This window comes from Tupaia chinensis, unplaced genomic scaffold (genome assembly GCF_000334495.1).
Source record: "Tupaia chinensis unplaced genomic scaffold, TupChi_1.0 Scaffold000341_1, whole genome shotgun sequence".
Taxonomy (NCBI): domain Eukaryota; kingdom Metazoa; phylum Chordata; class Mammalia; order Scandentia; family Tupaiidae; genus Tupaia; species Tupaia belangeri.
The window spans coordinates 1,297,007-1,306,471 of record NW_006159835.1 but is presented as its reverse complement, the minus strand read 5'-3'; positions in this window follow the sequence as shown (position 1 = coordinate 1,306,471).

The window sequence follows — 9,465 nt, the reverse complement described above, 5'->3', positions numbered from 1 at the left end:
TCCTGCTGCAGGCCTGGAGTTGCTGTGTACCCAGCACTATCTAGACTCCCCTGGCTGTGGCCATTGGCCTCTTCCCCTTGTCCCCCTACCCCAGGCACTGCCTACCATGGAGAACTGATATGAATCCTGAGGTTAGGGAAAGTAAAATGCTGGGATCTAATGCAGGAAGGTGCAAATACCAGAACCAAGTACACTGGAGAAGGCGGCTTCTGGGTTTTTTTTCTTGTCCTTGAATGCCAGTTTTGGTTCCATAGGGAGAAGCTACAGAGGCAGCAAATCAGCAGTGCAGCAGGAGGGTTCTAGGAATGTGAGTGCTCAACGGTGAGTGCATGTAGGGGGAAGGGTGGAGCAGCGTGGTATAAAAAGCAGGGGAGAGAGAATGACAGAGAAAAGTGATGCCAGCCTACAGTTGCTAGAGGCCATAGTCCCCTCTGCCCTTTGCCAACGTATGTCAAGGTCTGGAACCTGATTAGGAATGGGTCTGAAATTATTCCCATTCACCTTTGAACTGAGTTAACAATGTAAATAACAAAGGTCAGCAACCTCTTATTACTTGGGGTATGGGAGCAAATCTAAGGCACAAACATGAAATAATAGTGAAAAAAAGTAGAAAAAAAGGAAAAAGCAGAAGAAAAAAGGGAGGCTAAAATAAAGTTACAACTTTTGGAGAACCAGTAGCAGGCTTAGTTGTCTCTGCTACACGGAAGTACTGTACAGAAAGAGAATGAAAGAAATGAAGCCCATTGCACAGCTTGGGCCCTTAATTCTGTCTCCACACGGGCTCAGTTTTGAGATTTTCAGAGACAAAAGTGGTCCCCAGAGAGCCCAGGAGCTTAGCTGGGATCCTCTTCCTTCTGCTGGCATAATTCTTTCCCATACCTCTGACTGCTGTGAGGATGTGACTAGCAGACCTCAAACTACAGGGAGTTACTACAAGGGGAACAGATTCTGTGCTCTGAAACCCATCTTTCCACTTATTCTGAGGTTATACTCCCAACAGGCTGCTCCTAGCCAGTGATAGACTCTGGCAGTAATACTAAGGCAGATCCATGTCTGGGAGATATGGGAATCCTCTGATGGTTAATTTGGCTTAAGAACTCCCCCACTTGGGGGCCAGCAGGTGGTGTGGCAGTTAAAGTGCTGGACTCCCACATGGTTGACCATGGTTCACTCCCACATGGTTGACCATGGTTCGAGTCTTGGACCTGGCAGCTTGAAAATTATGCCAGGCATATGAGATGCATGCTCAAAATCCCAACAGTGAAGAGAGAAATGATTGCAGCATGGCCATTCCCCCTCAGGGGATGATTTCTCACTTTCCCTTTTCCAGAATCTCTCTGTCTCTCCTCTTCAGCAAGTGTACATGTCCAAGAAGAAGAAGGAGGAGGAGGAGGAGGAGGAGGAGAAGGAGAAGAAGAAGAGGAGGAGGAGGAGGAGGAGGAGGAGGAAGAAGAGGAAGAGGAAGAAGAAGAAGAAAAGAAAAGAAAACAAACCCAAAGAACTCCCTACTTGTATTTCATGCTTTTGTTGCCTGCATTGGCTAGGACTTTCACTACTATGTTGATAAGGAGTAGAGAGCATGGACAATCTTGTCTTATTCCAGTTTTAGTGGGAAAGCTTTCAGCTTTTCCCCATTCAATATGATATCAGCTATGGGTTTGTCATATATGGCTTTTCTTAGGTTGAGAAATGTACCTTTCTTCTCTACCTATTTTGTCGAGAGTCTTAATCACAAAGGGATGTTGTATTTTTTTTTTTAATAGAGAGATTTTTGCTATAGGTCGTGTGTGCTTGCCAGAGAGACTGAGACCAAGAGAAAGGAAATAAGAAACCACCCCCCAGGGATGATGGCCATACCACAGTCCCTTCTCCTTCATTCTCCTCTCGGGATCTTGGGCACGCACACACATGCACCCGGCGTGAGTTATAAGCCACCAGGTCCGGGACGCGAACCGCGGTCGACTACGTGGGAGGCCAGCGACATAGCCATTACACTAACTGCTGGTTCCCAGGGATGTTGTATTTTTTTTTTTAATAGAGAGATTTTTGCTATAGGTCGTGTGTGCTTGCCAGAGAGACTGAGACCAAGAGAAAGGAAATAAGAAACCACCCCCCAGGGATGATGGCCATACCACAGTCCCTTCTCCTTCATTCTCCTCTCGGGATTCTGGGCATGCACACACATGCACCTGGAGTGAGTTTTAAGCCACCAGAACCAGGACTCAAACCATGGTTGACTATGTGGGAGTCCAATAATGCAACTATTAAGCCATCTGCTGGTCCCAGGGATGTTGTATTTTATCAAATGCTTTTTTATATGAATTGGTATGATCATATGGTTTTTATCATTTTTTCTATTAATATAACATATTACATTTATTGTTTTGCAAGGATGTTGAACCACCCTTGCACCCCTGTTACAAACTCTACGTGTTCATGGTGCATAATCTTTTTAATGTGCTGTTGGATTTGATTTGCTCATATTTTGCTGAGGAATTTTGCATCTGAATTCATCAGGGATATACTGGTCTGCAGTTTTGTTGTTGTTGTTGTTGCTATGTCCTTATCTACTTTTGGTATTAAGGTTATGGAAGCTCCATTCCATTGTTTCTTTTGTTGTGTAGTCCCACTTGTCTATTTTGGAGACTATTGCCTGTGCTTCTTTAAGAAGTCTTTGCCTACTCCAAGGTCTCTAGGAGTTTTTCCTGTGTGTGTGTGTGTGTGTGTCTCTAGGGGGTTTTTGTGTGTGTGTGTGTGTGTGTGTGTGTGTGTGTGTGTGTGTGTGTGTTTTACCAGTCATTTTATAGTTTGAGGTTTTATATTTAGATCCTTAGTCCATTTTGAGTTGAGTTTTGTTAGTGGTGAGAGCTAGGGGTCCAGTTTCATTCTTCCACAGGTGAATATACGGTTTTCCCAGCACCATTTACTGAAGAGATTTTTCCCCACACTGGATTGTCTTGTGCTGAGATATGTTTCTTATAGGCAGTCTCTGTGTGTTTTTTTAAAAGAATTATTTTATTTAACTCTATCCATTTATTTGCTTATTTTAATTTGACCAGAGAGGGACAGAGTGAGAGAGAGGGTGAGAGAGAGAACGTGGGAAAGCAAGCCACCAGATCTGGAACTCGAACTGCAGTCGTCCATGTGGGAGTCCAGCACACTTAACCACCATGCCATCTGCTGGTCCTGCCAGCCTGTGTTTTTAATTGGGAGTTTTAATCCATTAACATTCAATGTTATTATTGATATATACAAACCTATCCCTGCTATTTTGTTAGTCATTTTCTTAGCTGTTTTGTGTTTTCTAATTTTTATTTGTTGCCCTTTCATTTTCCTGATGTATAAGAGTATTGCCTAAGGCATTTCTTGAAAATCTGGACTGTAATTTTTTTCTATTGTAGTGAAATATACGTAACCAAAGTTTTACTTAACTGTTTTATTAAATTTAGTTTTTAATGAGAAGGACAGAGAAAGTATGAGTTAAACATTTTAAACTTTGTAAGAATTGAATAAATAATGAATATCAATTAATCAGCATAGCACCTGACACAAAATAAGTGTTTGATAAATGTATATGTATGCAGATATATGTGAGTAGGAGTAGGGTAGGGAGGAGATGTTAAGGGACTAACATTTGAACAATTACTTTTTTATACAACAGACTTTTAAAGTTTTAGTTTTGGTTCTTTTCATGAGCAAACTCGAGACAGAGAGATTAAGACAGACAAGCACCCTGGACAGCATCTGGTCACACTGTAGTCCCGTTTATCCAGCCCTTCATCTTGTCAGGATCTTGGGTGAATGTGCCCAGCATGTTTCAGGTAGACTCAGGATTTGAATCTGCGGTTGGTCAGGTGACTTCTAGTACAGCAGATCAGTACATTACCACCTGCATCACCAAGGCTGGGCACTTGGACAATCGTGTTATATAGAGTCCTCCACACAGAAGTCACAATGGAATTAGAAGTGCAAGGAATGTATTAAGAAAATGCCTGTGAAAGATAAAGTGGGAAGAAGCAGGAGTAGATAGAAAGCACTTTCGGACCTCTATGTAGGCCTACACATATGAAAGCCAAGAGAGAAGGAAGGAAGATTGGGTCAGAAAAGCCTCAAACATTGTAGTTCTGAGCAAGTTTCGGCCAACCTGATGGGGAGCCCCAAAGCCAAAGTTTCCCATTAAACAACTTTACTTTAGGCAGGAATGGGCTGACTTGAGTACCTCCACTATGCCTGGTCATTGGATGGAGCAGTTGGAAGCTGTTGGTCAGCTGTGTTTTCCATAACAGGCTCTTTTAACAGGTTATCTATGAAGAGCGCATCCCATATCCTTACAGTAGCCTATCAAAACTCACTACTTAGTGACTGAATTTGCTGTGAGGATAAGGAAATATAAGAGTACTCCAAATAGTTTGTGAGAGTCAGCCAGGTGGTATGGTGGTTAAGGTGCTGGATCTCACAAGGCCAATTCCACAGTTCGTCCTAGACCTGGTGGCTTGAAAAACATGTGCAGGAGTGCTCAACATTCTGAGAGGAAAGTGGAGGAGAAGAGATTAGAATATGGCCATCTCAATGGGAGTGATTTCTCACTTACTCTCTCCCTCTCTGTCTCTCTGGTGACAAACTCTAGAGAAAAACAAAGCAAAATGAAAAAGTTTGTGGAAAAAAATGGAATTAATGTATGAACTTATTTTGGTGCAAAAAAACCCATGAAAATTCACCACTGTTTTCTTGTGTGCATTTTCCATACACTTTTGGAAGAATCCTTATGCTTTTCACTATGTATTTGTACCTCTTATAGGAAGTCTTATTTAAGAATGTCTTTCTTAAGTATCTCAACAAACCAACAGAATTAGTCCCTATGATAACTTCTTTCCCAAATAAGGCAAAGCTTCTTAAAGGCCTAGTACTCTGCATCCATCTAAGTTCATCTTACCAAACATCCTTCTAATTGCCCTCATGAGTCTGTTCCATTTTTTTAATTCCAGATGCACTGGGACTTACCTTTCTACCTAGTTCATGCTGGATGTGAGGCTGGGTCTATTTTATTGGTTCCCAGGCTTTTTCCTAGAACCCTGACCTTGCTTTGCCATTTGTTTCATGTCCACAAAGTCTCAGGCCAACTCAGCCCTGATCTGTTCCTGATCTTAGCTCTGCCTTCTAGAAACCGAAATCAGTCACAGGGTCCTACTGGTCTGAATCTAGTTACTGGGAAACAAATATTTTCTCTTTATGAATAAAAAGAACGATATGGATGACTTTATTTTGAATAAATATTGGGTGGTTGGGGCAGGGCTCCCATGATTGAGTCCTAGTGGGCTTATAAGGAGAGGAAATGAGACCATGTTCTCCTACCTTCTACCATTTTGTAATGCAGCCAGAAGATCCTTACCAAAAAGGTTCCCAGGATCTTAGACCATCAAATCATAAGCTTAATATATCTATTTTTATAAATCACCAGTTTTAGGTATTTTCTGATATTAGTAACAGAATAGACTAGCACACCTCTCATCTAGTTGTTTATTTGTATCCTTTAAAACATCCTTTATAAGGGACCAGCAGTTAGTGTAATGGCTACATCAATGGACTCCCATGTAGTAGACTGAGGTTCGAGTCCCAAAGCTGGTGGATTAAACTCATGCCGGGTGTGTGTGTGTGCGTGCCCAAGATCCTGAGAGGAGCATGGAGGTGAAGGGATTGTGGTGTGGCCATTCCCCCAGGGGGGTGATTTCTTGCTTTCTGTCTCTCTCTGTCTTTCTGGTGAGTGCATGCGCCCTATAGCAAAAACTTCTCCAAAAAGTAAAATTCTTTATAATAAAATAATAAGTGTAATTAAGTGCTTCCTTGAGTTCTGGAAGCCAGTTTAGTAAATTAGTTGAATATGAGAAGGGAGGAAAGGACAATTTGGGGACACAGCCCTCAAATTGCCAGATACATTGTTATCTCCAGGAAGACAATGTCAGAATTGAATTGTATTGGAGTTCCATCTCCAGCCCCGTGGCCAGCAAGGGACTCTGAGGCAGGGCCACCACTGGCTCCAGCCCCAGCTCCAGCTAGCATCCTCCACCCCATAGCCCTCTCCTTCAGAAAGGAAAGGAGAGGTTTTTGTTTTTGTTTTTTTCTCTTCTTCTTTCTTTTGTTAATTTCCTACTCCCCACCCCATAGACTGGCCTCTGCTCATTTGCCAGCAGTGCCCCAGTTCCATCTCCAGCCCTGTGGTGAAATTGCATGCTGCGCTAGTGTGTGGTGCACAACTTTTTCTTTATTCTCCTTCATACTTTCTTCCCTCTTATATTGTTCTCTGCTCTTCATCCTCCAAACTCCCAGAGGGAATAGACAGAAATACTGTAGTATTGAAAGGTTCCCTGAGATCTTTTGTTTTACTGAATTACCTGTGGAAAAGGAGACACTTCTCTTCAGACACCTGAATAGTATAATCCTCCTGAGACCACATTGCTAAACACAACAGAAGAGAGACTTCAGCACTCATCAGTCTGCAGCAAAAGAGAAACACTTGCTCCTAGTTGAAGAAACATTCTCCTAAAAGGTATTCAAAAGTGAATACATCTTCCAATGGCTAGAAGTAAAAGAGCCTCAGGTCTGAATAAAGCAAGAAATATGTCTCCAATAAAAGGACTGAGTAACTCCCTTCCATCTCTCAAAAAAAACAGAGGAACTTACTGCACTCATCAGTCTGCAGCAAAAGAGAAACACTTGCTCCTAGTTGAAGAAACATTCTCCTAAAAGGTATTCAAAAGTGAATACATCTTCCAATGGCTAGAAGTAAAAGAGCCTCAGGTCTGAATAAAGCAAGAAATATGTCTCCAATAAAAGGACTGAGTAACTCCCTTCCATCTCTCAAAAAAAACAGAGGAACTTACTAAAATGTCTGAGAAAGAATTTAGAACATTCGTGGTGACCAAATTCTATGAGTTGGAACAGAAAAGAGACAATGAACTACAGGAAATTAGGAAGTCCTTACACAATATGAAAGAAGAAATGGACATTCTAAGAAAGAATCAGATGGAACTATTAGAGATGAAGTCCATAATACAGGAAATCAAAAACTCTTTCGAAAGTATTAAAAGTCAATTAGACCATGCTAAAGATCGAATCTCTAATGTAGAAAATAAAAACTCTGACCTAGGGACCAGCAGTTAGCATAATGGCTATGTCGCTGGGCTCCCATATAGTTGACTGCATTTCGCATCCCAGACCTGGTGGCTTAAAACTCACGCCGGGCGTGTTTGCGTGCGTGCCCAAGATCCCAAGAGGAGAAAGGAGGAGAAGGGATTGCAGCGTGGCTATCCCCCCTGGGGGGGGGGTGATTTCTCGCTTTCTGTCTCTCTGTCTCTCTCTGTCTGTCTGGTGAGCGCACGCACCCTATAGCAAAAACCTCTCAAAACAAAAAAATTAAAACAAAACAAAACAGAACCAACAAAAAAACCCTCTGGCCTAGGAAAAAAACACCAAAAAGATAGAGAAAATAACAAAAAAACACATGAGGATAACATACAAGAAATACTACATTCCATTAGATGCCCAAACATTCGAATAATTGATATCCCAGAAAGTGAAGAAACCAGTAAGGGCATGGAAAATCTATTCCATGAAATTCTGGCAGAAAATTTCCCAAGTCTAGAGAGGCACTCAAACATCCAGACCCAAGATATACAAAGGACCCCAAATAGAATCAACCTAAGAAGATCTTCCCCAAGGCACATCTTAGCCAGACTGGCAAAGACCACAGATAAAGACAAGATACTAAAATTGGCAAAGAAAAAAACGACAAGTGACTTACAAAGGTCATCCCATCAGGCTAACACCAGACCTCTCAATGGAAACAATGCGAGCAGAGAAAGAATGGGAAGACTATTTTCATTTCAAAGTATTGCAAGTGTTAAGAGAAAAACAATTTCAACCAAGATTATTATATCCTGCAAGATTATCCTTCACATGGGAAAAAAAGATTAAAATCTTCTTAGACAAATAAAACCTGAAAGATTTTGCCAACACCAGACCAGTTCTTCAAGAAACCCTGAAGAGAATACTGTTCCAGGAAAACTAAAGAATGAACACCCAGAAATAAAGGAATAAAAGGCAATCAAGACAATGGCCAACTTAAATGTTGGGACAAGTCTGGTAATATTGATACTAACATTGAATGTTAATGGATTAAATTATCTAATCAAGAGATATACTGGCCAAATGGATAAAAAAAAAAAAAAAAACCCAGAAACCCTCTATCTTTTCCTTACAGGAAACCCACCTCATGGATAAAGACATACGTAGACTAAAATTGAAGGGTTGGAAAAAGGTTTTCCATGCAAATGGGAACCAAAAAAGAGCTGGAGTCGCGTTATTAATTTCTGACAAAATAGCCTTTAAAACAAAAACTGTTCAAAGAGACAAAGAACACTATATTGTAGTAAAAGGGTCAATCAATCAAGAAGTTATAACACTTATAAATATCCATGAGACTAACACAGGAACACCCAAATATGTGAAGGAAAGACTGTTAAATCTAAAAAGAGAGAGAGACTTCAACACACTAATTGTTGGAGATCTCAACACCCCACAATCCCCTCTGGACAGATCATTTAGACAAAAAATAGGTAAAGAGATAAAGGATCTAAACGACACCATAAATCAAAAGGACTTAACAGACATCTATAGAACTTTCCACCCAAAAACCATGAGATACACTTTTTTATCACCCCCACATGGAGCCTTTTCAAAGATTGACCACATGATAGGGCACAAGACAAAACTTTACAGATTCAAAGGCATAGAAACTATACCCAGCATCTTCTCTGACCATGATGGAATTAAACTTGATATTAATGTCAAGAGAAATCCTCAAAAATACTCCAATACAGGCATCAGCAGTTGGCATAATGGCTATGTCTCTGGACTCTCATGTAGCCGACCAAGGTTCGAGTCCCAGACCTGGTGAATTAAACTCACACCGGGTGCATGTGCATGCGTGCCCAAGATCCCAAGAGGAGAATGGAGGAGAAGAGATTGCAGTGTGGCCATGCCCCCTGGGGGGTGATTTCTTGCTTTCTGTCTCTCTGTCTCTCTCTGTCTTTATGGCAAGCACATGCACCCTATAGCAAAAACCTCTCAAAAAAAAAAAAAAGTACTCCAATACATGGAAACTAAATAACTTACTCTTGAATGACTTCACAATTACTGAAGTAATAAAGACTGAAATAAAAAGATTCATAGAAGCCAATGACAATGAGGACACAGGTTTCCATAATCTTTGGGACACTGCAAAAACAGTCACAAGAGGGAAGTTCATAGCAACTAGTGCACATAAGAGGAAGACAGAAAGAAGGCAAATGGATCACCTGACATTGTGCCTCAGAGAACAGGAAAAGCAACAGCAAAAAAAAAAAAAAAATCTCCAGGAGAAAGGAGATAATAAAGATACAAGCAGAAATAAATGAAATAGAAAATAAA